This window comes from Ochlerotatus camptorhynchus, unplaced genomic scaffold (genome assembly GCF_037179485.1).
Source record: "Ochlerotatus camptorhynchus isolate MF236.1 unplaced genomic scaffold, CSIRO-AGI_Acam_v1.1 ptg000417l, whole genome shotgun sequence".
Lineage (NCBI taxonomy): Eukaryota > Metazoa > Arthropoda > Insecta > Diptera > Culicidae > Ochlerotatus > Ochlerotatus camptorhynchus.
Window position 1 is genome coordinate 621,683 of NW_027040903.1, and position 7,767 is coordinate 629,449.

A 7,767-nucleotide genomic window follows, 5' to 3' on the forward strand; every position below is an offset into this window, starting at 1 on the left:
AAAATGGATTTGTTCGACTATGAATCGATTCATCGAATTTTAGAGTTAGTTTTGGCAACATTTGAATAAATCTGGGACTTTCGTCCCCCTCGAAAAAAACAAGCGAAATAATTGTAATATGGTGGAGGCATAAAAGTTGATTTTCATGGGCCATTTGTGAAAAAGTTATTTTGCTTTCAAGAAATCTTTAACAAATTCATAAGGTTTTGAAATGGCTTTTTTGAAGAAAACTTGCAGACTGAATTGTATTTATCTAAAGCCATTTTGCTTGATGGTACCCGTTCCGCCGGACGTGCTGGTTCTAAAGTGCTAAAGAACTAAATTTTACTGAAATCGACTTCCCTTCGGTCGTTAGCATCGCTTGAATTTTTCCTCCAACTTCGTTTATCCTTCGAGATATCCTTGTCATAAATTTGGTTTTTATTCACTATGAGGATCCATCTGTCCACAGGGGAAAAAAATTGAGGACTGTATTTTCCATGAATGCACATAAAAAATCTCATATATACACTTACGCCACCTAGTGTCTGAACTCTGAACTTATATGTCCACCATCCGAAAGATCTTAGTCACCTGAAAATGTTTGCCGAACACAGTAACTTGCTACATCGCCGGCATCACGTGGTATTCCATTTTTGAACCAATTAAATCAAATTCCACATGATACGTGTATTAAATTTACGGGATTCACTCGTGTAATCGGAAAAAAAACTCTAGAACAACGTACTTCGGACACGAGACGAGGCGCCCACTGTTGTGGCGACGGTGCGGCATCATACAACATGCCAAAAGATCATGTGGATGAAGTGTGGCGTAAGGCAAACCTCGACAAGCTTTTTTACCATGCTAACAGATGCCGCCATTGACGAGTGCACGGATGGATTTGAGTTCACTCACTCGACAAAAAGTGACACAACAGCGGGGCCCTGTTTACTAAAAATGAACATATATGTGTTCATTTTTAGTAAACAGGACCCCGCTGTTGTGTCACTTTTTGTCGAGTGAGTGAACTCAAATCCATCTGTGCACTCGTCAATATCAGAAACTAACTTGACTAACATCATGTTGACGTTCGCCACATGCAATGTTTCAGCATAATGTTTTGACATGCCACATCGCCGCCACAGTAGTGGGGCAGTGGGTGTCTGACATTAACTGAGGTTGCATGCATGTTTTGTGGAATGAGAGGAATGTTTTCATGATGTTTTGACTTGCTAGCACATGCCACATCCACAACAGTGGACGACACCTTAACATCACGACCAATAAAGAAAATTCAGTCAAGAACATGATGGTTACTTGTGATTATATTTTGTTGGAAATACTCTGAAAAAGTTTTCAGGAATATAGTATTTCAATGGTTAATCTTCTTAAGAATATATACGCAAAATTAGGAACTTGGCAATACAAAATCTCCCCTAATAACCCACGTAATTCGATGTGAAAAGTTAATGTTCACTTTATGCAACAGCTTTTGACCATTCATATTCAGTGTCATTACATGTTGCTGAATATGAACCATTCGCCAGTGTTATACTGCGATACGCAGATGTATCATGAACAGAAACTAACGCACACAATCCATGCCGAATGGTACACACGAATATAAAGATTCTTCGATGATACCGTCAGTAGTAAATCGTTTGTGTGAACGTATTTGATCATCAATGCAGCAAGATTTATTTTTCTCTGTTTCTTTATGTGCCATGATTCGTTGTCCCGCCGATACAATGAAATCAGTTTAGTTTACTGACACATGGGGGTTCAACGGTTGCGGAAATACACGTGAATTATTCAGTGAACAGTGAAAACTTCAAACACTGCATTTGACCAGACTGATTGCTCAATGTAGCGACTAGAGTTGGGCGCTTCTAGAAAGAGTGATTCTTGGGAGGAATGGAGGAAAGTAAAATATAGAGGTAACTCTAAGACCAGAAGGTCCCGAAGAAACCTGCTCAACTTTTTGGCTCAGCTCTAGTACTATCTTCGGTCCCAAGCTAATCGATTCACCCCTCGAAACATAGGAAAATCCACGAACCCCTCAATTTATCTGTTAAACTTTCATAGCGAATCAAAATAAACATAGTACTAGAATTTCGACTAGAATGGGGTACGTTAATCGTTTGCTTGGGACCAATAGGCTAGTCAAGTAGTGAGCCAATTTAAAATCGTTAGTTTCCACTGGTTGAACAAACTGAGCCTACCTGTAGCATAGAGGTAACTCTAAGACTAGAAGGTCCCGAAATAACGTGCTCAACTTTTTGGCTCAGCTCTGGTACTCTCTTCGGTCCCAAGCTAATCGATTCACCCCTCGAAACATAGGAAAAACCAATAACCCCTCATTTTATCTGTCAAACTTTCATAGCGAATCAAAACAAACATTGCGTAGTACTAGAATTTCGACTAGAATGGGGTACGTTAATCGTTTGCTTGGGACCAATAGGCTAGTCAAGTAGTGAACCAATTTAAAATCGTTAGTTTCGTATTGATTGTTGCCTGTAGTAAGGTCGATTCTAGTACTACACTATGTTTATTTTGATTCTCAATGAAAGTTTGACAGATAAATTGAGGGGCCCGTGGATTTTCCTATGTTTCGAGGGGTGAATCGATTAGCTTCGGACCGAAGATAGTACTAGAGCTGAGCCAAAAAGTTGAGCACTTTTCTTCGGGACCTTCTGGTATTAGAGTTACCTCTATGGTTCTATTCCTTGGTGCGATCCTTACTGGAATACTGTTCTGTGGTCTGGAGTCCAAACTACAACAATGGTGCTCATAGGCGTAGCCCAAGGGCGTGGGGTCAACTGCCCCCCCCCCCAGCTTAGCCGCAAATTTTTTTTTTAGATTGCATGTATCTAGAAAAAGTTTAAATTTTCAGTTTAACTAGCTTTTGTCAACTTTTTTATGTTTATCTTCCACATTTGTTTGAGTTTCCGAATCAGACTGAAGTTAGATTCATTATACTTGTAAATGCAGTGAAATAAAAGACGTCTGATCTTGAGGAATGCTTAGAAACGAATGAAAGTTTTATTTGACTAACAAACTAACAGTGGTCACTACGAACCTCACGGATTACTTAGATTGAGATTACAACACTCCTTCCTAAGCTGCGAGTCCTATTAATGTTCTGAAAGCTTCCAGTTTGATGTTCGGTAAAGCCTTCGTAAGACCGTCGGCGGGTTGCTCCTTCGTGCTAACGTACGCAAGGTTGATGACTCCACGATCCAAAGTGTCCTTCACAAACTGGTGCTTGATGCCCAAATGTTTGGTCCGGGGGTTATATCCTTGGTTTCGCGCCTCGCAGATAGCGGATTGATTGTCACATCGAATTGAAATGACTGCTGCCCGAAAATTTTCGATTGAAAATACTGCCACCAGAGAGCCTCCTGCACGGTCCTTGAAAGCGACAAATATTCGGCTTCACACGATGAGAGTGCAACTGTCGGCTGTCGTTTCACGTTCCACGAAACTGCTCCGCCCATGAACGTGAACACGTATCCACTCGTCGATTTTCGCGTGTCGAGATCTCCTCCCCAATCCGCATCTGTATAGCCGACCAATTGGGAAACTTCCTCTCTGCAATACTGAAGCCGGTGCCCAGCTGTGCCCTTTAGGTACCTATGATCCGTTTTACAGCAGTCCAATGGCATTGTCCAGGATTACTGCAAAATTGGCTGACCTGATTGACAGCATAACTTATATCAGGCCTCGACGCTTGCACCAAGTACGTCAAACAACCAACTGCCTCCTTGAACGGTACATTTTTCATCGCCTGAATTTCGTCTGGTGTGCTTGGTGACATCTTACTGTGGAGCTTCAAGCTAGTTTCAGCTGGAGTCGAAACTGGACAACAGTTCGCCATGTTGAACCGTTGGAAAATGCTCTCCACATAATGCTGCTGGTCAAGCCAAAGCTTACCATTTCGCCTATCCCTGGATATTCTCAGTCCCAAGCAGAATTTCGCTTGACCAATGTCCTTCATGTTAAAACGGGTATTCGAAAATTTCTTCAGCTTGATTTTCATCTGAGGGTCGTTGCTGAAGATGAGGAAGTCATCAACATAGATGGTCACAAAAAGCATCTTTCCTCCTTCTTACTTGAAATACAAGCAAGTATCGACATCCGAGCGTGTAAGTCCGAAATATTTTAACGCCTCGTCGAGCTGGCTGTTCCAGACCCTGCTGCATTGCTTCAAGCCGCAGAGTGCTTTCCGCAACAGACACACCTTGCCGCTTTTGTTCACGAAGCCTTCAAGTTGATCCATATATATGATTTCGTCCTTGAGCTTTCCCTGCAGGAATGCAGTAACTGCGTCCATCTGTTCCACATCTCGGTCGTGTTTCACAGATAATGCCTGCAAATATCGAATGGTGGAGTAACGGACCACCAGCGAATAAACCTCGTCGTACTCGATACCCGGTCGCTGAGAACATCCTTTGACCACCAAACGTGCCTTGTATCGCTCAATTGCTCCATCCGGTCCACGCTTCGTTTTTAACACCCACTTGTTGCGAATACACTTCCGATCGGCCGGTAAGTCAGCCAACGTCCACGTCTCGTTCTGTTCAAGCACTTGAATTTCCTCCTTCATGGCCGCAATCCAGTGCTCACGTTCTGGACGCTTCATCGCCTCTTGATAGCTCGTGGGATCATCAACAACAATATGCTCGTCCGCACACTGTGTGGAAATAACGGGACCAGACAATGGACTAAAACATACAAAATCCAAATACTTGCCTGGGGTTTGGCGCTCCCGACCGCTGCGCCTTAACACACGCTGCTCATTACCAGCTGGTCTATCTTGTTGCGGTGGGAGCACTGATGCAGGCACATCTCTCCAGTTGGCGTTGGACGGACCTTTCAACGAATCAGTATGCTCAATCTCAGAAACCGTACAAGCGTTAGACGGACCTTCCATCAGATCATCAGGCTCAGTCGGTCCTTCCGTATCTTGCTCCTCTGGGATAGTATTCTCGACGTTTGGTTGCTGCGGTACATCGAAAACTTCATCAATCCAGGTGACAATTTCCATGAAGTCCACCGGTTTCTGCTTCTTGGTTGACATCACTGCTCGACCTTCGTTGATAATGATCACATCTCGACTGGCTATCGTTTTCCGAAAGATAAATCCGGTATCGTTTCGAATTCTCCGCGTACCCGACAAAAATGCCTTCCACGGATTTTGAATCTTCACATGGACCATCGCCTTGGAACCGAATATCTTCAGATGGTTTAGATTCGACTTCCTTCTGGATCACGCTTCTTCTAGTGTCATCATCTGCAGCGCTTGTGATAGACTTCTGTTGAACAAATACGCGGCGGTTGAGATTACTGCCGCCCAGAACTTCTTCGACAGTCCCGCATCATTGATCATACTCCGCGCCTTCTCCACGAGCGATCACGTCACGTCAGATCGCAATATTTATAACTTTCGTCCAGTTTGCCGTTCCGTCATGGCCTTGAACCTTTCGAAAACATCCTTTACTTGGCTCTTTGATTCCAGGAAATAAACGAAAACCTTTCGACTCGCATCAGCGACGAAGATAACGAAGAAACGGTGCCCTCCAAACGAGGCTTCTTCGATTGGACCACACACATCGGAGTGTACAAGGTCTAGCAGACCTTCTGCTCGGGATGAACAAGAATTAAAAGAGTCTCGAGCATGCTTACCCTTTGCGCATGCCACGCAGTCCACTTTCAGTTCATTCTTCAAATCCATGCCATCAACCATCGCGACAAGTTTCCGCAAACTGCCTTGATTCAAATGCCCAAGCCTCTTGTGCCAGATATTGGACTCAGTTATCAAGTAAGAGGATTCCGGTCTCTTCGTGTTCAGTCGGTATAAGCCTCCGGTCTCCATTCCAGAAGCGATAACATCACCATCCTCGTCACGAACCTCGCAAGTTTCAGCCGTGAAAATTACACTCAGCCCTTTCTTACATATTCGGCTCACCGATAAAAAGGTTGGTTGCCAAATCTGGAACTTGCAATACATCCTGAACTTCGATTGAACCTTCTTGCAACTACAGTTTCACCAGACCTCTCGATGTTGATTCACGCTTTGGTTGTTTGCCGTTTCGATAGAGTGTACAAAAGTTTCCTGCTTCACAAAATTTTTCATCGTCCTCGTCATATGCGAAGTGGCTCTGGAGTCAAAGTACCACTCTCCTCTTTTCCATGACCAACCGCCAGCGTAGCGCACAGAGCCTTCCCTCTTGACTTTGATGAACTTTGTTTCTGGGGACACTTGGCCGCGTAATGCCCAGGTTTGTTACAATTGAAGCACGTACCTTCCTTCTTATCTGCTCCACTCTTCGGATGCCGCGACTTCTGCTTCGTAAAGAATGCTCCTTCGCCAGAACAGTCCAGCGGCCACTGCACATCTTGAAGTACCTTTGCCTTAACGAGATCCGCGGTCAACTTGATTCCCGATGATTGCAAAGCCATGATCATTGGGTTGTAGTATTTCGGTAGTCCTTTTATCAACAGTGACGCCAACCATTGGTCGTTGACCTCGAATCCGATCTCGCTCAAATCATTCGTGATGGACACAAGCTCGTCAACGTAGTCCTCAACACAGCTACAATTTTCCAATTTCACTCCGGTCAGCTTGTCCAGCAAACCGAATCTTCGGATTAGCCCGTTGTCTTGAAACGATTTCTGCAGCTTGCTCCACGCATCCGATGCTGTAGTAGCCTTTTGCACGATACTAAAAATATTCCTCTCGACACTCAGGCTACGCCCTTGATGGTGCTGAGAGAGTTGGGAGAGTTGAGTCCGTTCAACGCCGTTTTCTTCGGTTCGCTCTGCGGAAGCTGCCTTGGAGAGACCCATTTCATCTGCCCAGCTATGAAAGTCGTTGCCAGCTGATTGATCTGGAGCCTCTCCGAACTAGAAGAGATACCTCTAGAGCCCTGTTCATCACGGACACTTTACAAGGTAGAAATAGAATTGATTGCTGCTCCTGAAATCTTGGAGCAAGTCAAAATTAACCGTGTGCTACGTAACAACGTTATGCTGAGATTGCCACTTCAGCGCACAAACTATGGCATGAACGCTGCAATTGATGTGCTGCAACGAGTGTTCAATCGAGTTTCGAGTATCTTCAATTCCCATCTGTCTCGACAGCTGCTACGAAGATACATCTCATCGTTCTTTTCTGGCACAGTTAACCGTGTATGATCGTGTGGTTTATTTATATAATTAATTTTAAATTTTTATTATTTGATCTACCTATACAAGTTACTTAAATCATCTGTTGATGCAGACAAATTAATAAATAAATAAGAAAGAGCTTTGTTTTTCGAACCCAACGATATTGGCGTTGACGGCACCGTCGAAAAATTTGCTCTTTCAGCAAATATAGACAGTTTCTTATGGGAATTTTCGGTGGAGTGAAAGGATAGTACAAAGTCCGCCATGTTTCACGCACAGTCTGACGTTTGCTTATGGATTTTCTCATAGGAGTGAAGAGCTACAGAGTCGCCGTCAACGCCAATTTATTTCAAACCCATAGACTTTCACACTGTTTGACACTAAAATAACAAACTGACAGCTCACTCCCATACAAATTCCCACCGAGGGGATCTAAGATTTTTTTTTAAAGATTTCAAACCCCGAAGTTTCTTGAAGATTAACAAAATATCGCATCGAATCGTTTTCAAATAAACAGCTAAATGATTGGTAGTTCCATCAATAACATTCAAACAGGTAGCCGTTGCGTCACAGTTCACGTGTCCTTCATGCTGCCGGAAGCGTTCTTTCTTCTCC